Raw genomic sequence first — 25,268 nt, 5'->3', positions numbered from 1 at the left:
CACCCCTGCCATTTCTCAGCCCTTCTCTAACTGCATTCTCCTCTATTCTAGTCTCAACTCTGCTTGCTATTGGTGGAATGCTTCTCCAGGGATGCATGTGGAGGAAAAGGAAAAGGAACCAGAGATGAAGGGGACATCCTCCTCCCTGGCACTGTCTCCATCTCTCCACAGTTCACCCATCATCTCCATTGGAAGGAAGGTACTCATGGTCTTCATTGGAAGGAAGGCACCCAGAACTGCCCTGCAGAGACCATGAAATTAGTTGAGTGCTTCTCAAGAAATCTGTGGTAAAGGGCCCGCTGATTTTTTCTAAAATTCCCATCTATTATGAATCCCCAATTTTATAAAATAAACAAAAATGAATTATTAGAAAAGAGTTAAAAATAAAAGACATAAAATACAAGCTCAACTTTTTTGTTATTATGTCATAAAACTATTCCATCATATTGCTATGAACGTTTCTAAACAATTGCTCTCTATTTCTTCCCTTGTCCACAAACCAGCACAGGTTTGAATCTCCCTGCTGTAGCTCAAGGTCTTAGCTATTTACTTAACTACTCAGAGCCTTGACCTGTTGTTTCTGCAAGATGGAAGAACAGTCATTATCTCAGCTGGTCAACGATGTCCCACATCTGTACATTCCAGGGACTCATTCCTGATTCTCCCTTAAGTTCTAAAACTATTTCAAAGACAGTAAAATAATGCTGAACTTCTGAGGAGGGTATTTGTTTGCATTTCTTACTGCTAATCTGGAACTACCTAATACTAAAGCACCTTGGAGAGTAATGAAAGAAATACACAAGAGAAGAAGAGGCAAACACTTGTAGGTCACTCACTGTCTCAGGGCTTCCTTTGTGGAACCAATGGGTATTTTGAAAAGCATCCTGAAAACATGTCAAAGGTCTAAGGATTGTTATCATTGCAGCTGGTGAGTCATGGCCCAGAGAGACAGTAATACAGGTGCCCAATCGGCTGCTGTCTATTCAAAACATGCCACTGGACTGTGAGGGAGGCAACACTTAAAAGGGTGTGAAATAGAAAATGAGGACAAACTTGTCTACAGCACTCAGGAGGCTCTGGGAATTAACCAGGAGGGAACAGTAGCCCAGTTACAAATAGTTTCTGTACTTCCAGAGGAAGCAATTAAATCTCAGTGTCTACCATAGCAAAAGACTGATTGTACTTGAGGAACAAAATCAGGGATGATCATCCTTTAGTGGCGGGAAGCTGGAAAATGAGGTAGGACACATAGGGTGAGGGGCAGGACTCTGCTATGGACTGAATATTTGTGTCTCCCCCACCAAATTTATAAGTTGAAACCTAAATCCTCAATGTCATGGTATTTGGAGGTGGGGCCTCCAGAAGTTTTCATATCATGATGGTGGAGCCCTCATGAATGGGATTAGTGCCCTTATAAGAAGAGACATGAGAGAGATGCTCTCTCTCTGGTTTCTGCCATGTGGGGATACAAAGAGAAGATGGCTATTTCTAATCCAGGAAGAGGGCCCTCACTAGACACTGGATCTGCTGACTTCTGAGCCTCCAGAATTGTGAGAGAGAAATTTCTGTTATTAAAGCCACCCAGTCCATAGTAGTTTGTTATAGCAGCCTAAACTAAGACTCTATTCCCCCAGAAGCAATTTTAAAAATAGCCTTATTGACATATAATTGGCATCCAATACACTTCATGTGTTTACAATATAAAATTTGATATGTGTTGACACAGTCACGCACCTACAAGACCATTACAACAATCAACCATCACCGGCACATCCATCACCACCAAAAAGTTTCCCAGTGCTCCTTTATCATCCCTGCCTCCCTGCTCTTCCTTCCCTACCCACAAGATAAGCACTGACCTTTCTGTCATTATATATTTGTTTGCATTTTCTATAATTTTATATAAATGGAAACATGCAATATATATGCTTTTTGAAGATGCGGGGTCTGGCTTCTTTAATTCAACATAATTATTTTGAGAATCATTCATGTTGTGGTATGTATCAATTGTTCATTCTTTTATATTGCTGAGTAAGTAGTTTTTCACTTAAGCAATTTTACATCTCAAGCAAGGCTACCCTGGGACTAAAATTTTGAGGTGTTAAGGAAAGTTTATTAAAAATTTGGGCTTTCCCTTAGAGCAGAGCTTGCTGCTGCTATCTTGGGAAATAAACCTTTTTTTTTGGTCTCAAAATTAAGGACAGTTAATTAAAGAAAAAATAGCCATTTAATATTCTTTAATGATAAAAAGAATTTTGTAATATCCAGGGACTGTGGGCTGTGAGGAGGGAGAAAGAGGCTTGAGAAACCAGGAACCATCATTTGCATCCAAGGTAAATCTCAACCCATTCTGATTCTCAATTTCCTATTGTTTGTTTCTGCACTTGTGGTAGTAAATGCACTGAAGAGAATGTTACTATTCCAGTTTCGATTTTGCTTTTGGAATCACTAGAAGGGAAGACTACTCTGCACTGCAATTATATTATTCATTCTTGCATTCATTCATTCAGTCACCATACATGTATCAGTGTCTTCTCTATGCTTGACATCACACTGGGGATAAAGAGACAGATCTAAGGCTTATAGGAAGACTCGGTTCCTGCTTTCACAGAGTTATGGGGTACGCAGGTATCCAGGCTGCAGAGTTTTACAACGGACTGACAGTAAATGAGAAATCAAAGAGATGGCAGACAGGTCAAGATGGTGCTGAGGCTCTCAAGTTCCCATCATGGAGACTAGAAGACAGGATTGAATATGGATATGGTGACAGAGGAAGGATTCTGACTCATAGACTATTAGAAAACACAGGCCCCATTGACAATAACAGAGGATGCAACCCCCAACCTCCCCAAAGGAGTGGTGGGGAAGACTGGAAGATGTAGGGGCATATGAAGCACGGCTCCTGTCTCCAAACACTAGCTTTGAATGTGCACATTGTTGCTTGTACTACCAAAAAGTAAAGAAACCTATTTTCCTTTTTTTTGTTTTTTTCTTTTAAGACAAGGTCTCACTCTGTCGCCCAGGCTAGGGTGCAGTGGCGTGATCACAGCTCAGTGCAGCTTCGACCTCCCAGATTCAAGTGATCCTCCCACCTCAGCCTCCTGAGTAGTTGGGACCACAAGTGTGTGCCACCACTCCTAGCTAATTTTTTTAATTTTTTGTCTATAGAGATGGAGTCTCCCTATGTTGCCCAGGCTAGTCTTGAACTCCTGGCCTCAAGTGATCCTCCCGCCTTGGCCTCCTAAAGTGCTGGGATTATAGACACACCCAGCCTGGAACCTATTTTTATAAATAGGTGGCAGTAGTCTACAGAAGTTTCCTTTTAAAAAGTGTGTTTGTTCCCAATCCATCTGTCATAAAGTTACACTAAAAGAGCACAAAGGGAAAATAGCAGGACACAAAATTGAATGAGTAAGGTGAGGATTATAATAAAAAATACAAACAACCTATTGCATAGGACAAAGGGGATCTAGTGGAGAAATGTCCAAAGAAATAGCAGAAAAGCTAAACATCACTTTTTTGTGTCTTCTTCAAAATTTATTTAGTGAGCATTTTCCTATTCGAGTTTTGAAGAATTATTTTGAAACATATCCTTCATGGGAAGTCATGGATTCTCAGCAGAAGGAAACCAAAATCACCAATCTGAATTTGGCTGCAGTCTAGAGAGAAGCCTAGAACCAGGGAGGGGGCTTCAGGGAAGCCAGTGGCAAAGGAAGGGTGAGACTTTGCCAAGGGGTTTTTGCAGCCTGAGAACTATACCCTGAGGTGCAGAGTGAAGAAGTGCAGACGGAAGGAGGGACCGGAGTTCAACGGGAGAGCAGCACACAGGCAGGTGTGAGTAGTAGCCTTAGAAGGGCCAGGACCAATAAGGCCAAGGACATGGCTGGGCAGCCATGAGAAAGCAATTTCTTTAGACCTCAGCATCCTTGTCTTCCAAATGGAAGAGCAGCACCGGATGATCTTTAAGATCTCTTTTAACATACAGGAATTCGAATTGTATAATTCATGCCAATATAGATCCATTGAAGACCTCGGCTGAGATTCTCCAACCTCAGCCTCCCAACTGGCTGGGACTATAGGCGTGTCCCACCACACCCAGCTAATGTTTTTTATTTTTTGTAGAGATGAGGTCTCACTATGTTGCCCAGGCTAGCCTCAAACTTCTTGGCTATGTCTGAAGCACAGTGGGTCAACAACCACAAACCTCCTCTCTAGTTAGCTCACATCAATCCAAAAATATTGAATATCTGTTACTCAATACATAGTGATGTATATTTTCTAGAAAAAGAGTTGTGTTGTGCAAAAGCAATCCCACATTAAAGCAAGGGCTAAGAGGGCAAACCTGTGGGGTTTTTTGTTTTTTGTTTTGTTTTGTTTTGACGGAGGAGTCCCCAGGCTGGAGTGCAGTGGCGCTATCTCGGCTCACTGCAACCTTTGCCTCCTGGGTTCAAGCAATTCTCCTGCCTCAGCCCCCCAAGTAGCTGGGACTACAGGCACACGCCACCACACCACACAAAAATACAAATAAATTTTTGTATTTTTAGTAGAGATGGGGTTTCACCATGTTGGCCAGGATGGTCTCGATCTCCTGATCTCATGATCCTCCTGCCTCAGCCTCCCAAAGTGCTGGGATTATAGGCATGAACCACCGCGCCCGGCCAAACCTGTGTCTTTTATAATGTTCCAATCTACTCTGATTAAGGACATTGGAAAAGGGATTCTCTAAGGGTCATGGAATGGAAACTGACACACGCCTCAAAAGGGAGATGCCAAGACATAGAGAAAAAAACCTAGTACCCTCATGGACATTACTGTCAGAAGGGGTGTCCTTATCTTACTCCCAGAACTGTCTCCAGTCACCACTGTTGACTGAAGTTAGAGGTGAGCTGCTGTCTCTTGGTGAGGAATGTGAAAACTCATGCACAGATAGGTGGAGCAGGAAGTTGGGGAAGGTCAGAAAGAAAACAAAAGGGTTTCCTGTGCTGAGTCACTGCCTTTCTGGGAAACCATTTCAGAAGCCACCGTGAAGTCCCCAACACCTGTCCAAGCCCTATACTTCGTGCTGAAATGAAGTGTGGCAAACGAAGTTCTGAGCCACATCCGACAGCCCACAGGCCACATGCAGAGCAGAAGTTTGAGAAAGAGCTGTGTGAGGCCAGCACACGTGACAATCCGTACATCGCCTACCAGAGTTTCCAGAGCTCACCTTTCAGTGGACTGAAGGCTCTCAGTTCAAATTATCCTCTTCTTTAAATGGAGCACACTTTATGCTATTGTTTCCTGCAATGGCCACAGCTTGGATTTTCAGATAAAGTTTTTAAGTGTAGAAGGCTGACTGAATCTAGAGGAAAAAAACAAATCTGACCATAATCCTGAGTCTACAAAGTAAAATGGGAATTGGTGGATCCCATATGAGATGAACTCCATTTGTTAATTTATGTTGATCTGGAAACAAAACCAACTTTTATCTCTTCATCCACTAAAAGGGACGTGTGCAACAAACTGGAGAAAGTCAACCAAGACATAGGGAGACACAGGTGCCAGAACACAGGGCATCCAACCCAGGAGAGCAGGACAGAGGAATTCCGGAATGATGGCAAGGAGAGCACAGTGGCCCTGGAGAACCACCTCTCCCAAATACGGGCAGGACAGGGGCATTTAGGAGGGCTGTCTCAGTGAAAGAGGGAATAATGTTTGCACATGGATCAGGACGTGATGCACAGTTCTGTCAGGGAGTTGTGTATGCAAAACCAACCAACTAAGCCAATTAAAACAAAAATAAATCAATTATTCACTCCAGAGGTAGAGTTAAATAAGAGAGAATGAGTAATCTTAGCACAGTACATGGCTCAGCGTGAATGATAGTCACATACTTACAGAAATGTGACCACTGAAATATTTGTTTCATCCACATCATGAAACAGTGCTATAACCATATCTGGAGCAAGGGAGGAAGGGGAGAGGGACAGAAAGGGGGATGAAAACACAAGAAAACTAACTCCTCATCTGACTTTGCAGGAAGTTAGTGCATAATATCCAAACCTGCCAAATCAAAAAATAGCAGCATAAGCATGTTGTTTAGAAGGTTTTCGGATTTGGAAGCAGTTGCCTCAGGGGTACAGAATCAAGTATGAAGCAGGGTAGCCACGGCAAATGTTTCTTGATGTAACATTGTAATGCTGTTTTGACTTTTTCTTTTTCTTTCTTTCAAGAGAGAGTTTCTCTCTGTCGCTCAGGCTGAGTGCAGTAGTGCAATCATGACTCACTTCAGCCTCCACCTCCCAGGCCTTTAAGTGATTCTCCTGCCTCAGCCTCCCAAGTGGCTGGGACTATGGTGTGTACCACCGTACTTAGCTAATATTTTGATTTTTTATAGAGACTGTGTCTCACTACATTGCCTAGGTTGGTTGCAAACTCCTGGGCTCAAGCAATCCTCTTGCCTCAGCCTCCCCAAGTGCTGTGATTGCAGGTGTGAGTTACTGCACTGGACTGTTTTGACTTTTTAAACTGTGTACATATAGTTATAACTGTTAAGGGTATAGTTGAGAAGATATTTTTTTTTTCCTCTTTGAACCAATGCAAAAAAAAAAGCATGTTACCAAAATTATAAGTTGTATGAAACCACATTTTTATCTATTACATACATAGAAAAGTATCTAAAATGACATATAGCAAGGTGTTAACAATGACTACCTCTAAGTGATAGAATTATTATTTTTTTTTTAAATGTATCTTTATTTTATTCCCCCTTTTTTTTTTTTTCCGAGATGGAGTCTTGGTCTGTCTCCCAGGCTGCAGTGCAGTGGCGGGATCTCAGCTCACTGCAACGTCTGCCTCCTGGGTTCAAGCAATTCTCCTACCTCAGCCTCCCTAGTAGCTGGGATTACAGGCACCCACCACCATGCCCGGCTAATTTTTGTACTTTTAGTAGAGACAGGGTTTCACCGTGTTGGCCAGGCTGGTCTCGAACTCCTGACCTCAAGCAATCCACTCGCCTCGGCCTCCCAAAGAGCTGGGATTACAGGCATGAGCCACTGCGCCCGGCCTATTCTATTTTTTAATACCTATATTAGCTCTGTGAAAAACAAGAAAATTAATAAAGCTTTTAAAATGAAAAGGAAGAGTGAGAACAGCAGAAGAAGAAAATAAACAACAGTGGATCTGAGTCCAGAAATCAGGCCCTGCTACTTCCTAGTTTTTTTATACTTGGCTGATTTTTATGCTTTTTGGACTTTAGATTCCTCAATTTTAAAGTGGCAATACTGTTATCTATTCTCTTTCCTGTGAGGGGTTATTGCAATATTGCACAAACCTGCCCAGATATAAACATACTAGGCCAGACGCAGTGGCTCACGCCTGTAATCCCAGCACTTTGGGAAGCCGAGGCAGGTGGATTGCCTCGAGCCTAGGAGTTCAAGCCCAGGAGCTGGAGACCAGCCTAGGCAACATGGCAAACCCTGTCTCTACAAAAAATTTTAAAAATTAGCTGGGCGTAGTGGCACACACCTGTGTCCCAGCTACTGGGAAGGCTGAGGTGGGAGGATCACTTGAGCCCAGGATGCAGAGGTTCCAGCGAGCTGTGACTGTGCCACTGCACTCCAACCTGGGCAACAGAGTGGGACCCTGTCTCAAAAACAAAAGCAAACCAACAAAACAGATATAAGCATACCAGATAAGACAAGGGGCATGAGAAGAACACGCAAAATGGAGGAGTCTCTGTACTTCGCATACCTTCAATGGCATCATGGCCCTTCTTCCCTAGGGGTGTTCACTCACTGGTCTCGCTCCTTCAGCCCACCTCAGGGAAATCCCTCCAAAGCTCCTTCATGCACAAGCTGGCTAGAGATTGAAATTCAAGGACTCTTCCCTCGTGCCTCTTCTTGTTTCTTGACTTTCAGCCTTGCTGAATCAGATCTTCTACACCTGCCTTATGCAGAAAGCTTGCATTTACTGGGATATACTGACTTGCCCCTACCTCCTCCCAGGCCCATTTCTCTCAACTACAGTCACCTGCCAAGCTAGCATTTTTGGGATTTTGCACAGGGCCTGGGGGAGAGAGAGAGAGAGAACCTCAAAGGTGTGAGTCCTGAGGACAGTTTCCTTAGAACTAGGTTGCTTTGAAAGGCTGAAGATTCACAACCAGAATCCAGGAGAGACTTCAACATTTGCAGGGGAAGGTGAGTCTATTTAAAAATTAATCAACTTTCATCCAAAGCTTTGGAATGCAGCAGTGTCCCCTCAGCCAAGTTGTAAAGCCTGAACCACCAACTGGTGCTATGACTTCATTCTCACCATCAAAGCCACTTGCCCTGCCAAAGAAGTGCTCCAAGAAGAATCCTGAACTGGGAGTTATTAGAGTACACAACCCACAGCCTTATCTCTAACTCTGCTAGCCATGCAATCTTGCCAGGTCATTTAACTTCTTTGTGTCTTTTCCTTATCTACAAAATAAGGCAGTCACTATGCTGGTTTCATGCTGAAGGACTCGTCCTCTTCTGCAAGCATGCTCACAGCTTCCGCCATCTGTGGTTCCTTTGATGTTTTCAAGAGTTTCTCCTCGTTCTCCTGTCTATTCTCATTTTTTCCTTCCTCACCTGTCTCTGTATCTCTCAGTCCTTTGGCCCAATTTTAAAGGCACAGGATCAACATACCCCTGAACAAAAAGAGAGGAGAGCTGCCTCTGCCTCCCCAGCTACCAAACCCCATGGCTCTCGTCTTCCCCCATGGAGTGCTGGTCTTCCAGCTGTCCCCCAGCAGCAAGCTTCCTGGAAGCACAAGCCACTGACACATATGGAGCAAAAGATGCCCAGGGGCTGTCCATGGGGCCCTTGATAGAGTAACAGGATTTTTTTGGGGGCGGCGGGGGGGGTTGGTAATTGTGTTAGTCTGTTTTGCATTGCTGTTAAGGGATACCTGAGACTGCGTAATTTATAATGGAAAGAGATTTATTTGGCTCACAGTTCTGCAGACTGTACAGGGAACACAGCACAAGCATATGCTTCTGGTGAGGCCTCAGGAAGCTTCCAATCATGGCGGAAGAGAAGACGTGTTATATGATGAGAGAGGGAGCAAGAGAGAGAGGAGAAGGTGCCAGGCTGTTTTAAACAACCAGCTCTCCTGTGAACTCACAAGAGTGGGAACACCCTCAATACCACGGGGAGGGCTCCAAGCCATTCATGAGGGATCACACACCTCCCTCCAGGCCCTACCTCTAACACTGGGATCACATTTCAACATGAGATCTGGAGGGGACAAACATCCAAACCATATCCAATCTCAAGGACCCTTTTTTGCCCAGAAAAGATTATTAAGAGCTACTTTAATTTTTAAAACTTGATCTTCAATCTATGTAAATTACTAATTTAAAATCTTAGGTCTGCCTTAGGATTTTAAGTTTAATATAGAGATATTATTACTCTTTATAAATATAACAAATGTTAACAATCACTTTTTTTTTTTTTTTTTGAGACGGAGTCTTCCTCTGTTGCCCAGGCTGGAGTACAGTGGCAAGATCTCGACTCACTGCAATCTCCACCTCCCAGGTTCTAAGCAATTCTCCTGCTTCAGCCTCTGGAGCCAGGATTATAGGTGCCCACCACCATGTCTGACTAATTTTGTGTTTTTAGTAGGGATGGGGTTTCACCATGTTGGCCAGGCTGGTCTCAAACTCCTGACCTCAGGTGACCCACCATCCAAGGCCTCCCAAAGTGTTGGGATTACAGGCGTGAGCCACAGTGCCCAGCCAACAATCACTTTTAAGGGGGCTTTTTAATTAAATGTTAGGTCCCATTTATAAATTTAGTTTATAAAACTCATTCAAATATTTTATATCATTTATATATTTAATATATTTTATTTCTCTCACGTCAGTTGTCTAAAAACTTCTTATAGCTCTAACAAATTAAGCTTTAAAATGTGAAAAACTATATTCTCTCAAGAATCCCAATACTGATGGCAATTTTAGAATGTCTTTTAATTTAAAATTAGAAAACTAAATCAATTTCTTAATTACATATTTTGTTTGGTATCAAAAAGATGATTGTTATTCTAATGGGTCAGTTTCCCTTAAATATTACAAATACTTAAAAAACCAAATGTGTATAACAAAAATATTATGAATTTGATTCTCTTAAACATTTCTTCATTTTTTTCTACATTTTTGCACGATTAAAAATGCTTACCCCATAAGGAAACAATCACGTCATTTCAAACACCCTTGGGTTACCTTCCCAAGCAATTTTGTGGGTTCCATCTCAGCTGTATTAGGTTTGCTACCAATCTCAGAGCCCTGCCTCCATCCTGCTGTCGTGTTCAGGCCTGTTTCTGAGTTGCCTTGTCTTATAGCCTTCCTCCCATACTGATGCTTTTCTCCCAAATCACCACTTGGTTGATTTCAACTAATGTATAATACTTGTTGCTCCATTCTGTTCCGATTTTTCTTTCTTTTTCTTATATTTTTTTTCTTTTTTTTTTAAGACAGAGTTTCGCTCTTGTTGCCCAGACTGGAGTGCAGTGGCGCAATCTTGGCTCACTGCAACCTCTGCCTCTCAGGTTCAAGCAATTTTCATGCCTCAGCCTCCTGAGTAGCTGGGATTACAAGTATGTGCCACCATGCCCAGCTAATTTTGTATTTTTAGTAGAGATGGGGTTTCACCATGTTGGTCAGGCTGGTCTTGAACTCCTGACCTCAAGTGATCCACCTGCCTCGACCTTCCAAAGTGCTGGGATTCTGATTTATTTTTCTATTCATCCTATTGGCACCACAGTGCTTACAGACATTTCAATGCCATCCTAAGGAACTCCTCACTGAGATTTGTCTAACTCAGTTTTGTTTTCACAGCTCCAAGTTCATGCCGCTGTTGGGTAGAAGAAGGCAGGGAGAGAAGACAGGGTAGGTAAAGAGCATTTCCATTTCTGAGTGGCTTTCCCCATGGCACCCTCCTGTCGATAAGGACCAGGGAACCAGGCACGGAATGTATCATTGCCCCTGCACTCTTTCTCCATCATGGGGTCATCACAGTCACCTCTCATCTGCCTGACCTCAGGATTTTCCCTGCAGTCCTGAAGGCTTACCAGGGGCCGGGCAACCCAAGAAACAGTTTACCAAGCCAAAGGTCAGTGAGTGATTTTGCTCATGCTCTCACATTCTCTCCATCGTTCTCGCTCTCTCTCTCACACACACACACACACACACACACACACACACGTACTCCCCTAATCCTCTGTGGCTCCAAACACAGGCTCAAAATTATTCCTGTCAACCTTTGTGAGGTCAGGCACTTCCTAAGCAGATGCTGCTAATTCTACCATATCCTTCAGCTGTTGGCAATGACGTTGCCTAGCCTATTTCCTTTTTGGTCTGCTTTTATAGCACTCTTACTTGAATATCAAATAGCTTTTTGTACCAAGGCAGCCAGTTGAATGTCTAGTTTAAAACAGACAATTTTGGGGGTTGGGGAATAATTTTGTATAAACATAATAGCCTTAGGCAAGTCTCCTTCTTCCAACCAGAGGCTGCTGTGGCGCAGTGAAAGAGCACTGGACATGGAGGGGGAGGGTGTGGGCCCCATTTCAATAGCTGCTACAAACTCTGCATTTTGGGCCTAATTCTGTGAGTATCAGTTGCTTCACCTGTGATATCACTGACATGGACATGGGAGCAATTGCTAAGGTCATTGCCAAGAATAGATTTAAAAGCACATGAAACACTAGAAGTCTTTTCTTCTGTGGCCTCCAGTATCTCACATGCTCCTGGTTTCCTTTAGTCTCACCGCCTGGTCCTCCTCAGTCTCTTTGCTGGTTCCTCTCCTCTCCCCAACCTCTGAATATTGGGCTTAACCCTTGGACTTCTGCTTTCCTTCTCTCCTTGCTCCACTGGTGATCTTATCCAGTTGCATGGGTTTCAATATCATCTATAGGCTGATGACTCCCACATTCATATCTCCAGCCCAGGATTCTCTGAATTCCAAGCTCATACTTCTACCAGCCTATTCATCATCTCAACTTGGGTGCCAAATATGCACCTCAAACTACACATTCTAAACCTGCTCGCCTGCAGTCTTTCCTAGTTTAGCTCATGGCAATTTCATCCTTCTGGTTGATTGGATCCAAAATCGTAGAGTCATTCATGACTCATCTCTTTCATACCTCCCATCCTTCCATTCCATCAGCAAACTTTGAGTTCTATCTTCAAAAGATAACGTAAATTGGATTGTTTTTGCATCACCAACTACTGCCCTGAGGCAAGGCAACATGAAATCTCACCTGGATTCTTGCTGGAGTTTCCTAAGTGGTATCCTTGGTTCTGCCCTCACTCCCTTCCACTCTCCTCAGTCTGTTTTCAAATAGCAGACGCAGTGATCGTGTTAAACTATACATTAGATCATGTCACTCCTCTCCTCAAAACCCTCCAATTCACATTCAAGGAAATTACTGTTATGTATCACTTACTATAAAATGGGGATCATGATAATACCTACTTCATAGAGTTGTTGTGAGGATTTAAAAAGTCAATATACGTGGCCAGGCGCGGTGGCTCACGCCTGTAATCCCAGCACTTTGGGAGGCCCAGGCAGGCGGATCACGAGGTCAGGAGATCGAGACCATCTTGGCTAACATGGTGAAGCCCCGTCTCTACTAAAAAGACAAAAAATGAGCGGGGTGTGGTGGTGGGCGCCTGTAATCCCAGCTATTCGGGAGGCTGAGGCAGGAGAATGGCGTGAACCTGGGAGGTGGAGCTTGCAGTGAGCCGAGATCACGCCACTGCACTCCAGCCTGGGGAGACAGAGCGAGACTCCATCTGAAAAAAAAAAAAGACTTTGGAGGTATGCACTATTATACCCATTTTACAGTTGAGGAAACTGCATTACAGAGAGATTAAATAAATAAGCTCCCCAAAGTCACATAGCTAGGGAGTGGTAGAACCAGGCTTCTGCTGCAGGCACTTGGCCTCCACGCCCTGTACTTTCGCTACACTGCCTCATCAGTAAGCCTTCTTCCACGACACGCTCTACATGCTGAATAGTACCCCCTCATATGGATGGAAAATTAATTTACTTAACCAATTCCTCACAAAGTCCTCTGATCATTCCAAAGGCTCTAACTTAAGCTAACAAATTCATTTACTCAACAAATACTATTGAACAACAATGTAATAGGCATTGAAGACACACCAATGAACAACCAAAAAATGGACACAAAGTTCTGTCTTCATGGAGTTTACATTCTGTTAAAAGTGCTTTTTATAATGGAAGCATCACTAGAGACCTGACTTGCCTACTGACTAATTGCTTTTCTCTCCTGAGGCGATCAGGCTCTGCTTCATTCATTTGGCGTATCTTGTGGTCAAGGCACTTGGCTAACATCTGTGGGAGGAACAGAAATGATTCAGACATGGACTTTGCTCAAGGAAGGTTGTATATTACCATGTGCCTGGGTATCTCAGCAGCAGTACTTGTTGAACATGTTCCTGGGTCTGTCCTGTGCTCTCTCATTTAACATCTAAGCTCCCTAAGGGCGAAGAACATTCTTGTGGTTTCCTTTTTCTCTGCCCACAGAGTCTAGAAGAGTGCTTTAATTACACTGGCTTTGCAGTTTATATTCTTTATTGAGTACCAACTTCTAGAAAGATTCCTCAAAAATCTATTTGGCCATAAATTTTGCTCCCCACTCTTCTGTCCTAAATACCACATTTATTTCATCAGCAGACAGAAGAGAACAAAGACTATAAGAGCTACCTTTTATAATTGTTAATATTTTCATTGTCCTTTCCCTAAGTAATTTTAACTATTTTAACCATTTAGCCACTTGGATGGAGGAACCCTGGTAGTCTGCGGAATAGCCACGTCAAAGACTGATTGTCCCCCACCACCCCCAACCAACACACACACACTTTAAACCCTTCAGTGATTTCTCACCATTCTTAGGAAAAACAGCCAAATCTTCAGCAAGGTCTCCAAAGTACAAGGTCCTGAGTGGCCTGGCTGTGCCTGCCCCTCGGCCTTTCCCCGCAGCGTCATGAGTCATCTTGCTCTGGGCACTGCAACCACAGGGCCTGCTTGTGGATTCCAAACACCCCCTGCTGCATCCTGCTGCGGGGCATTTGCATGTGCAGTTCCTGCTTCCTAGAAAGCCTTTTCTTCTTCATCCTTTAGACTCAACTCAATCATTACTTCCTTAGACAAGCCTTCGCTGGCCCCAGGGCCCCTACTCCACCCAGCATCATATCTTCTCATAGCATCGGCACCTCTCCTTCAGGCTCCTCTTCAGCTGTTCCTTCATCCCAGGTATAATTTTACTTGTGTAGGTGGAAATATGTTATTAATGTATTTCTCCTCCACTATGCTTCATGAGTACAAAGACCATTTCTGATTTTTCTCACCATTGTATATCCAGAGCTGAGCACAGTGCTTGAAACTAAAAAAAAAAAAAAATTACTCAACAACCATACTATGAGCACCTTCTGCGTGCCTGGCCCTGTTCTAAGCACTGGGAATACAATAGTGAAAAGCCAAAGTCCCTGCCTTCCTGGAGCTTATATTCTAGTTTTGGATAAGAGACAATGAACAAATAAGCAAGATGACTGCAAGGAAGGATAAGTGTTATGGAGAAAGTACTTCTGAAGGGAACAGGATGTGAGCACTGGGGACAGGGTAGGATAGTATCTCAGATAATGGTCAGGAAAGGCCTTCACAGGGATCTGGCATATGAGCCAAGTCCTGGGTACTCTGAAGGGGGGACTGAATTTTATTGCAAAAGTTAGGACAGTCCCAGGCAAATCAGGACAGTTGATCACCTTGTTGATCATAGTATGCTGCCTGCTTCAGCCACTCACCCAGAAAATGATTCTCTCACACCTTCTAAATCTCATTTCCAGAAACACTCCTTCATGAGAAATTAATACAGCTTAGAACACAGTAGATGCTTTGTGATGATGAGACTTCCCAGGAATCCACACCCACTAACTTTAGGAGGAGCCCTGGCTTTGGGATTCCGAGTCGAAACCAGGCCCTCTCCTGCAACCCTCCCACTCTTAGAGACCCATACTTGGATTGCCATGTGGGTGGAATCCACCCAACAGGAAAAGCTCATTTCCTCCCTCCATCTGGCTCACTCTCCCAGCCTGGAACCTTCCCCCACAATATCCCTTGGCAGACTCTTCTGCACTCCCTCCTGGCTGGCTGAGCTTCCGGCCAGTTCTACCCAATAATAAACTACCTGTAATGAACCACAGAGCAGCAGACCCCTCCAGTGGTCCTCGGGGCACACACTTGAGCAGGCCCTGCTTCAACAATTGGCAGCTGCCCGCTTGGCGCCAGCACTCACACAAATTCTTCCTTACTCTCATTAGTCTAAACTAGGTCTTTATTTAATGGATTTAGAAACAGTTCACTGGCTAACCTGATTTTTTGTTTCATCTCCAGTCAAATTCCTAAGCCACTGTTAAAAGTTTCCCTTTTTCTCTTAGCCCCTTTCCCAGCCCCAACTCTCCCCTCACCAACTATATGAGCAACATTAGTACCTACCTCATTGGGATATTAGAAGGATTAACCGAATTAATATACACAAAGCACCTAGAACAGTCACCAGCACACAGTAGCCCTTCACATGAATGTATTCAATAATGAAATGCTAGCACTTATTATCGTCCCTGAGATCTGAGAGTCATTTGTGCCTTGATAGTTAGTAGCTGCCTGCTATGATTTGATTTGAAAAGACAAATTATCCTGTTGCCCAAATGCTCCCCTAGCAAACTTGAAAGTCCTACAACCAGCATCTGTATTTAAAAAGAGCACATGAGGTCAGGCACGGTGGCTCATGCCTGATTTCCTAGCACTTTGGGAGGCCGAGGCTGGTGGATTACTTGAGGCCAAGAGTTCAAGACCAGCCTGGGCAACATGGTGAAACCCCATCTCTACTAAAAACACATAAATTAGCCAGGCATGGTGTCGCATGCCTGTAATCCCAGCTACTTGGGAGGCTGAGGCACGAGAATTACTTGAACTGAGATTGCGCCACTGCACTCCAGCCTGGGTGACAAAGTGAGATTCTGTCTCAAAAAAAAAAAAAAAAAAGAAAGAAAGAAAAGAAAAAGAAAAAGAAAAGAAAAGAAAAAAGCACATGAGAAGGACGGGAAACATTACAACAATTATCCTATTTTTCTCCCCAGAAGAGTTTATTAGATTAAATAGAAGTAGAACACTAGGGACTATAGCTGGATGGGGAGGACAGAGTTTGAGGCTTGTTTAGAAGAGAAGGTCAGAAGCTCGCACTGTAAGAAGGGGAGGCATCATGAGAGCACTGGACTCTTGACAGGGTGAAGGGAGCAAAGCTGAGGGCATGGAGCAGTGGAAAGGGTGTGAAGAGGAGTGATTACAAAGACAAAATTCAACTAAGTTGATGGAGCCAGGTCCTTTCCTAAAGCCACATCTTCCCTCCCCAACTCTGCCCCAGTCAAGACTAGACTACACACTGCAGGCATCCCACTCAAGAGAAAAGAGCCTGGATTTTCAAGCCACCATAAACTCAGAGCAACTCCCAGTCCTACCATTTACCAGTTGACTAAGTTCATTGACCTTTCTGAACCATGGGTTCCTCCTCTGTAAAAACAGAAACAGAAAAACTCTCAAAACAAAGTTGTGAGGATTCAGTAAGATAAGGCATGTGATAGGCCAGCTAATTGCCCGGCTTCTAGGAGGTGCTCAGATCATTTCGTTTTTCAGCCAGCTTTCTGACCTCACACTAAGTCCACAGCCTCTTGCACCTTTTCCTATCTAGTTTTTACATGTAATTTATTACATTCAATTCAATTCAACAGAGATTTTACAGAATGCCAAGCACTAAACTCTGGGGATACCAGAGGATCAGGTCCCCTTGCTCCCCATGCCCCCCCAAAACTTGTAGCCTATATAGGAGACTAAAGATTAAATATGCAGTTACAAATGAACAATGAACATTCCAGTAAGGGAAATACAGGAGCTGTCAGAACACAGCTAGCTCTACATTACACAATAGATGTAAAATGAGCTCTATGTCATTTATGCTAAGTGTCAAGACACAGCAATCAAGCACTTCCACAATAAAAATCTAGGCGGATACCTCAGTGGAGCAGATTTTTATGTTGGTGGTAGATTCCAAAGTTAGCATATAACTGAAAGCAGTCACTTAAAAAAAAATCCCTTAAATTATCCATAAAATAGAGTATACATGGTTTTCGTGTACAAGTACGCGTTGCTGTGTGTATGTAAATATGTAATAATGTACAACAACAGATACTTGACAAAGAATAAATATGCAAAATATAAGTTTACCGATTTTACTACACAGAAGAAACCAAAAGTGAAATTAGAAAAAGTTTGCAAAATCAGTGTTCTAAAAACTTCCAGTGGAAATGCATGTTTTGTTTTGATAACAAATTCTAAAGGGCCAGGATACAGCTGCAAGGCAAGGCACATTCACACTCTTCAACCACCCCGGGCTTTTTAAAAGTGTAAATAAAGGCAGTAGCTTCAGAAAATCATCCTTTGGTTCTCTTAGTTGTTAGACTTCTGTAGGAGCCTGTCAATCTTACAGAGTATTAATAGAAAGAAAATTACCACCCCCCCCCAAAAAAAAAACCTTATTAGCCTTTTATTTTTTGACAGGTTATGGAATCACAAAATCTCAAGGTTTAAGGGAACCGAAAGAGCACTGGTCCAGCCTCTCATCATATGTTTCGATCCCTCCCAAGGGATCAAACAGTCTCTACTTAGATATTTCCATAGCTAGAAACTACCCGTTCCATCTTAGAACACCTCCAGCAGTCATTTAAATGCACAATTGCTTCAAAAATTTACTACATCAAAATTATGTGTTGCAGGAAGATCTTCCTGGCAGGGATTCACTTTAAAAGTATTATGAAGAATTTACTCTGCAATATTCTTAGTGTATAAAAGGGTCATACAGACTAATAAGAAAATCACTAAGATCTCAATAGATAAGAAAAAATGTAAATCATCATATTTGTATTTAAAAGTTCAGTCGGCCAGGCGCAGTGGCTCACTCCTGTCATCTCAGCACTTTGGGAGGCCGAGGCGGTCGGATCACCTGAGGTCGGAATTTGAGACTAGCCTGACCAACATGGAGAAACCCCGTCTCTACTGAAAATACAAAATTAGCTGAGCGTGGTGGTGTGTGTCTGTAATCCCAGCTATTCGGGAGGCTGAGGCAGGAGAATCACTTGAACCCAGGGCGGCAGAGGTTGTGGTGAGCCGATATTGCACCATCGCACTCCAGCCTGGGCAACGAGAGTAAAACTCTCTCTCTCAAAAAAAAAAGGTCAGTCTACCTCATTTAATAGGCAAAAAATTATCCCACATTTTAATCCATTAAATAACAAAGGTTAAGATAAGACACATTGCACCAAAAGAGCAGTGAGATATAAACTGATGGTGGAACTGCAGATTGCTACAACTTGTATGTATTTCATTTTGGCAATATTCATTTGTCAAAGAATAAGACTAGAGGTTTGTTGTTGTTGTTGTTGTTGCTGTTGTTGTTGTTGTTTCATCACAGCTGAGTCTACTAATTTACCAGTCAAGGGAACACAAACCAAAACAGAAATTTGCAATGTATCCCTGTTAGGGAAATGTCAGGGGTTGCTTTTTAAGTGCTGGAGAGAAGTGCCTGATGATTATTCTAATTAAGCATTGACAACTAGCATTCTAGACAGTCAGTCATTTAAACAAGTGTCACTGTCTTTGGTCGGGAAAGAGTTTTCAGTCAGGTCCTGTGTGTGGGTAGGCCCCGGGGGGTTCCTTAAAGTTCATGGTCAGCTTCAGCAGGTTAGAACCAGCTGGGATAAGACACAGTCTTTCATTTTGGTATTTCCTAAGCAAGAAGGGAAATTTCTTCCTTGTTTTCTTCACTCATTCAACGATGCACATTAAGGCTGGGCACAGTGTTTCACACCTGTAATCCAGTACTTTGGGAGGCCCAGGCGGGCAGATCACTCTAGATCAGGAGTTCGTGACCAGCCTGGCCAACATGGTGAAATCCCATCTCTACTAAAAATACAAAAAAAAATTGGCCAGGCATGGTTTTAAGAGCCTGTAGTCCCAGCTACTCGGGAGGCTGAGGCAGGAAAATCTCTTGAACCCAGGAAGCGGAGGTTGCAGTGAGCTGAGATCTCGCCAATGCACTCCAGCCTGGGCAACAGAGTGAGACTCCGTCTCAAAAATAAACAAACAAACAAAACATGCATACTAAGAACCATCTCCATGCTGAACACTGGTGATACAGCAGTAAAGCAGGCAGAGATAGTTCCTGTCTTCATGGAAATTGCCACCAAGTAATGTGATCTTGTCATGAAAACGTTTATATTATTAAACCTAAAAATTTCACTTTAGGAAACTTAAGGAGATAATAAGCTGGTCAAATATTTATACACAAATATATTCATTGGAGTATTGCTTAAGCCAAAAAATAGAGACAACCTAAATTTCCAACAGTAAGGGAATTGCTTAAAAAGTATATAATACATTCATAAATTGACTATAAAAGGTTTAATACATGGGAAATGTGTATGACATAATATTAAGCAAGGCAAATAATATTTTCAAGACATAGAATGTGGCCTCAATTATATTAGACATTATATAAAATAAACTTTTAAAATACTTGGTCCCCGCTGATCATGGTGGCTCACATCTGTAATCCCAGCTCTTTGGGAGGCCAAGGCGGGCAGATTGCTTGAGTCCAGGAGTTTGAGACTGGCTGGCTAACGTGGTGAAACCCCGTCTCTACAAAAAATACAAAAATGAGCTGAACATGGTGATATGCACCTGTAGTCCCAGCTACAGGTCTGGCTAACATGGTGACACCCTGTCTCTACAAAAAATACAAAAATTAGCTGAGCATGATGATATGCACCTGTAGTCCCAGCTACTCCGGAGGCTGAGGGGAGAAGATGACTTGAGCCCAGGAGGTCAAGGCTACAGTGAGCTGTAATCACACCACTGCATTCCAGCCTGGGCAACAAAGCAAGACCCTGTCTCAAAAATAAAATGAAATAAAGTAAAACAAAATGAAATACTTGGAAAGAAATATACCTCAAATGCTAACATTTTATTGGTGTATGAATGTTGTATTACAGGATTTTTTTTTCTTCTTTATATTTTAGTTTATTCACTTTTATGAGAGTTTGTATTGATTTTATAACCTAGAAAGAATTTGGCAAACATCCCCTCTGAAAAAAAAAATCAGAACAAAAACTACCCCCAAATAGGGAAAACTCTACAGATGGCTTAACTGTCAAGATCCTATAACTTAGGTCTCTGTATCTAAAGGCAGAATTTACATGTGAATTAATCTCATTTTTGTTTCTGCTGACTCCATAGAAACTGTGCTCTCCATGGCTTCCTCAAGATGAGCAAACAAGAGTGATACAGATTTTTCTGAGGTGGACAGTGCCTCTCACTGCCCCCATCCCCAGTATCCTACGACCAAGGAAAAGAATCTCACGTGTCATTTCTGTGGGCCACGGTAGTTAAGGAAACTCCATGTATTTTCATCTGGAGCCTCACAGCAACCCTGACAAGTGGCTAAGTGGGGACAATGTGAAGCTCAGCTGCCCTTCCCCAAGACCCTGGCCTTGACAGTCCTCAGGGGCTGGAGGCCCCCCTCATCCATGTCCCCACAAGATTTCTGTCCATAGCACCCAAGGACCCACTCAAATGGTCTTGAATGGACCTGAGGAAGACTGGCCAGTTATTGGTTTTATAAGCAATTGTGTCCATTTAAATCTACCAGAAGGTACAGGGATATGGCGAGAGTGGGAAAACGTGACACCTGTTAATACAAACTCTCCCCTTTAACGTGTCTTTCCAGAGAACACAGAATGGGAGACACCGCTAAAATCGGCCAGGTTAGCACTGGAAGTGATAAACTGAGAGCTAAGTTCTAGATAGAAAAGTTATGATGAAACATCTTCATCATTGTCAACAGATGAATACCTAAACCTTAGGTTTGATGTCCTCTGCCAAATGGATTGGATGATGCCTGCCCTTGCCAGTCCATGGGGTTCTTTGGGGATGAACTGAGCTACAACGGCGAGGGAGCGGGTGGGATACTAACTGGCCCTTCCCCTAGATAGGAGGCCATCAAGTGCAGAGCCAGAGACCGGCCCTGGGCCTCCGCAGGCTCCCCCAGGAACCAAAGAGAGGCCAAACCGAAGCGCCCTGCCCAAGGCCGCCCTAACGCGACTCTGGCCGCTCCTGCCTAGCAGATACCGGCTGGTGTCCTCGCATCGAATGCAAGATCCCAGCTCTGCTGCAGCTTTCGAGCCGGAGGGACAATCGAAATGATCAAAAATGCCCGGCGGGCAGCCTTGGCGAGCGCGCGGCGGGGCGCGGGGTGAAGTCCCGCCAGGGCGCGCCGCGGCGGACAACAAGCCACACGCACTGTGCCTGCGCCGGCGGCCGTCCCGAAGGTAGTCGGTAACTCACTGCGCGGCGGGCGGCGGCTGGGGCTGGACAGCCAGCCCCGCCCGGCAGACTCGCAGCTCACGTAGCGCAAGCGTGAGTCAGCGCGTTCCAGCGCAGCCCCGGGCCGAGGGAGGGCTCCCGCGCGCGGCGCCGGCAGCCGGCACGTACCGGCCCCGGGAGGGGGCGCCTAGGTGATTCCACTCGCGGGCGCCCTGTGCCCTGCAGTGTCCCCACGCCCCAGGTTGTCCCCCTCGAAAGCCACGTGGGCGTAGGGCTCGCCTTCCCTCTGCGGAGTCCCCATCGGTGCCTGCCCGCCCGGAAGGAGGGGCGCGAGAGTGAGGGGCAAGACCGAGCCCGGCCCGTGGTTCTTCCTCAGCCAGAGCTCGACCTTCTCCTTGTCCCTTGCGTTTCCCTTCTTTGAGCCACACACTCGCTCGCTCACGTTTGTCCCGACTTAGTTGCCCCCGGCCCCCGCAGCTGTCATGCAGGTAGATGGAGATGTAGCTGCGAGAGCCCAGCCTCGGCGGGTGGCGCCTAGGGCGGACTGGGGAGACTAAAGCCAGTAAAGGGCGGGGGGGACTCGAGTCCTGTATCAACCTAATCTCACATGCAGTGGGACTTATCATTCCAGTCTGTCTGCATTTCCTCAAATCTGCACCTGTTTAGTTACGACAACCAGCTTTATAAAAGGAAGCAGCCTACGTGCCTGACAGCTGAATGACCGAATTAGAAGTACTCTCTACTAAATGTGCGAACATAGCAGGACCTCCGCTTAAGTTCTAGACCTACAGGATTGCAAGTCTGGGCCTCCTGGGGGCAGGAAAAAATTCCAAGTCCTCCTTTGCCCCTCAGTAAAATGTTCTTTCACAAATTAGAGCCAAAGGCACATCTGTGATGTGCCTATGTCACTTTTTCAAAGCCTTGCTCAGGGGTTGGAATGTCGTGGAGAGGGAGACGAGGTGGGTGCTTATGAAGGGAAAGAGATACATGGGGAAGGGGCAGAGGAAACGTTGATTAGGAAAGGAGCTTGCAGTAATGAGTAAAGTGACTGACGGAACGTTATTGAGCCTGTCATGGAGATCAGGCACTATTTGGGCACCAGTGACACAAAATAAGTGGCTCCCCGTGGTCCCTGCTCTCAGGGTTACAGCTGAGTGGGAGACATTAGCTAAGTAGACAGTGAAACATAAGGAAGACTTAGTATGATGGTTCAGCACCCAGACTTGGGAACCAGGCTGTGCAGGTTCTGCTGCTGGCTCTGCAATTTACAGACCGTGTCATCTTAGCCAAGTGAGTACCCCCATCTCTCCTCACTTTCTTGTTTCGGAAAATAAAAATGGTGAAAACGACCTACTTTTTAGGACATTTCAGAGGTCTAAATACATTAATACAAGCAGAGCACTGGAATTCAGTAGGCACTGAATAAATATTGTTAAAAGAATAAATGGAGGAGATACAGGCAGGGGCTGCCAAGCACAGCAGAGCAGGCCGTATGCTGTACAACTCCAGAAGACACGTTCATAGAAGTGAATGGAGCTTTCTGGAACTGTGCAGTGTGGTGGTCCTGAGTATGAGTGATGTCTATTTTAGCATAGTTCATAATAGGAAAAAATGGAAAATTCAAATGCACTTATCTATAAATGTGGTACGTTCATACAGTGGAGTACTATTAGAGCTATTAAAAGGGATAAGCTGCATCTATGTGTATCAAAATCTCATAAGTATATTGAATGAAAAACAGCAAGTTGCAAAATGATACATGCAGCATGATGCCATTTATAGAAAGAAAATGTACATACACACAAAAAATCCCATATATATATATATATATATATATATATATATATATGCTGGAAAAGTACACACCAAACTTAAAGCTGTTTTTGAGTGGAAGGGGAGGAATTCAGATTTGAAATGGTAGTCATAGGAATTTAGCTTATTCTTATATTGTAATAATTCTTTCAAAGAACAATGTGCTTATATATCATGCAGTTTTTTAAGGAATAGATATAAAATAAAACTAGAAGCAAATATGTCAACACTGGCTAATTGTGGGTTGCTGGAATATGAGTAATCATTATTTTTTCATTTGTACTTTTCTGAATATTCAAGTTAGAAATAATTACAACCTTGCAGGTCAAGTGCTATGATAAAGGTATAAAAGGGATGGGCCTGGAGAGCATGTCTCGGGTGAGGCTACGCTTGTACACCCACAATCTTTGGTCACAACAGAGAATGGAGCAAGCTCCCCAAGACCCCTCTGCTCTCACCCCACCCTGGGGCGGGCTGGGTGCCTCCGGAATGCCATGGCTGGCCAGGGTTTCCAGACCAGGGCTGTCCCGAGCATGATGCTGCTGGCGCCCATGCTTTGCAGGTTCTTCTTTCAATCCTTACCCTCCCTAAAATATGGCATTCTGGTTGGTGCCTGAGGGGGAAACACCAGATGATAGTAGAACCCTTGAGGACAGGGGACCATCCATGCTCTACAAGTGGGTCAACTACAATTCTGAAAATTAACTGAGTCATTGAATTCAACGCAGCAAGTAAATGGTAAAGGTGGAAATGGAAACCATATCCACCTTATATCTATGAATGTCTACTAGTCTCTGCCTCTGTGGAGGACCCTTTCACAGGTGTTGCCTCTTTCGGAGCAGCTCAATGTATTGGTCAAGATTCCAGGCTTTGTAGTTACTCAGAACTAGGCTTAAGTAGCCAATGACTACAATTTGGGGCAAATTACTCAGTTTCTCTGACTCTCTGTTTCCTCTTCTGTGAAATGGGCATAACAGTGGTGCTGGGGGAACGGAATAGATAATATATGCAAAGCACTTAGTACAGTGGCCCCCCAGGGATCCCCCAGTAAATGGTGGTTAGGTGTCGATCAGGAAGTGGGATCTTTTGATGACAGATGGATCCTGTTTTAAAGAAGAGATTTTTTTTTTCCTTATCCTATAACTATCCTTTACCCTAGTAAAGGGTTAAATAGCTGTGTAGGAAAAGAATGAAAGCCTGTGTCTCTCAGTGAGGTGGGACTGAGCTTGAAATTGACATTCTACAAGAGTTTGACTAGGAACTGTTGTTTGGAGAAGCCCACCCTCCCCCACTTAAAAAAAAAACCACTGGTGTTTTTGTTTCTTAATAGCTAAAACTACCCACTGAAAGCCCCAAATGGGATTCTCTTACATTTAAAAAATTAGCCTGACACACCAGTGCCTTCTGAAAGAAGCCAACCAAGCTTTTAAGTCAAACACACTAAGAATTCCTTCTGTCTCTCTTGTTTGCTTTCTCTCCCTGGCACCCATAGACAAAAAACGTCTCAGGGATTTTTAACTCAGTTATGCTGAAAATCCAAGATTTAAACCTGATTCCCAGCTGCTCCTTTAGAACGTGTTGCACGAGAGATGTTGTTTAGTCCAACTAGCTGTGGGGAGGGATAAACACACACTGCTGGATGGTGGGACGTGCAGAACGTCAGGGGAACATAACCAAACAGAGTTAAGCATGTTCTGTGACTAATAGAAGACAGCCTGGGGTGTGTCTGTCATGAGAGAAATCACCTCCCCACTGGGCCCCAGTACCTGAGAGAGGCCAGGAAAATAGCATCTGATTCCCAGGGAGTGTTTATCCTGCCAGGCTGCATGTGGCTTCAGTTATCACAGCCATGCTCTTCTGAGTTGCCTCCTGTATTGGTTCAGGAAGGGGTGTTGCCACAGAGGGTCTATGCAATCTCTCCGGGTGAGCCCCATATCAAGGAAGCCAGCAGCCCACCGCAGAGCAGGACAGAACACTCGCCCATCCCTGGCCCTG

The 25,268-nt window shown here is 44.1% G+C and overlaps 1 long non-coding RNA gene across 1 annotated transcript; it reads left to right on the top strand.

Moving 5' to 3' along the window:
- The first annotated feature begins 1,048 nt into the window (after positions 1 to 1,048).
- LOC129490523 (uncharacterized) lies at positions 1,049 to 23,596 on the top strand. Its single transcript, XR_008660276.1, has 3 exons — positions 1,049 to 1,239; positions 2,269 to 2,333; positions 20,376 to 23,596. It is a non-coding gene; the product is annotated as an uncharacterized lncRNA (long non-coding RNA).
- The last annotated feature ends 1,672 nt before the right edge of the window (positions 23,597 to 25,268 follow it).

This window comes from Symphalangus syndactylus, chromosome 9 (assembly GCF_028878055.3).
Source record: "Symphalangus syndactylus isolate Jambi chromosome 9, NHGRI_mSymSyn1-v2.1_pri, whole genome shotgun sequence".
Taxonomy (NCBI): Eukaryota; Metazoa; Chordata; class Mammalia; order Primates; family Hylobatidae; genus Symphalangus; species Symphalangus syndactylus.
The sequence above is the reverse complement of the archived record's forward strand: the minus strand, read 5'-3'. Positions and strand labels throughout refer to the sequence as shown.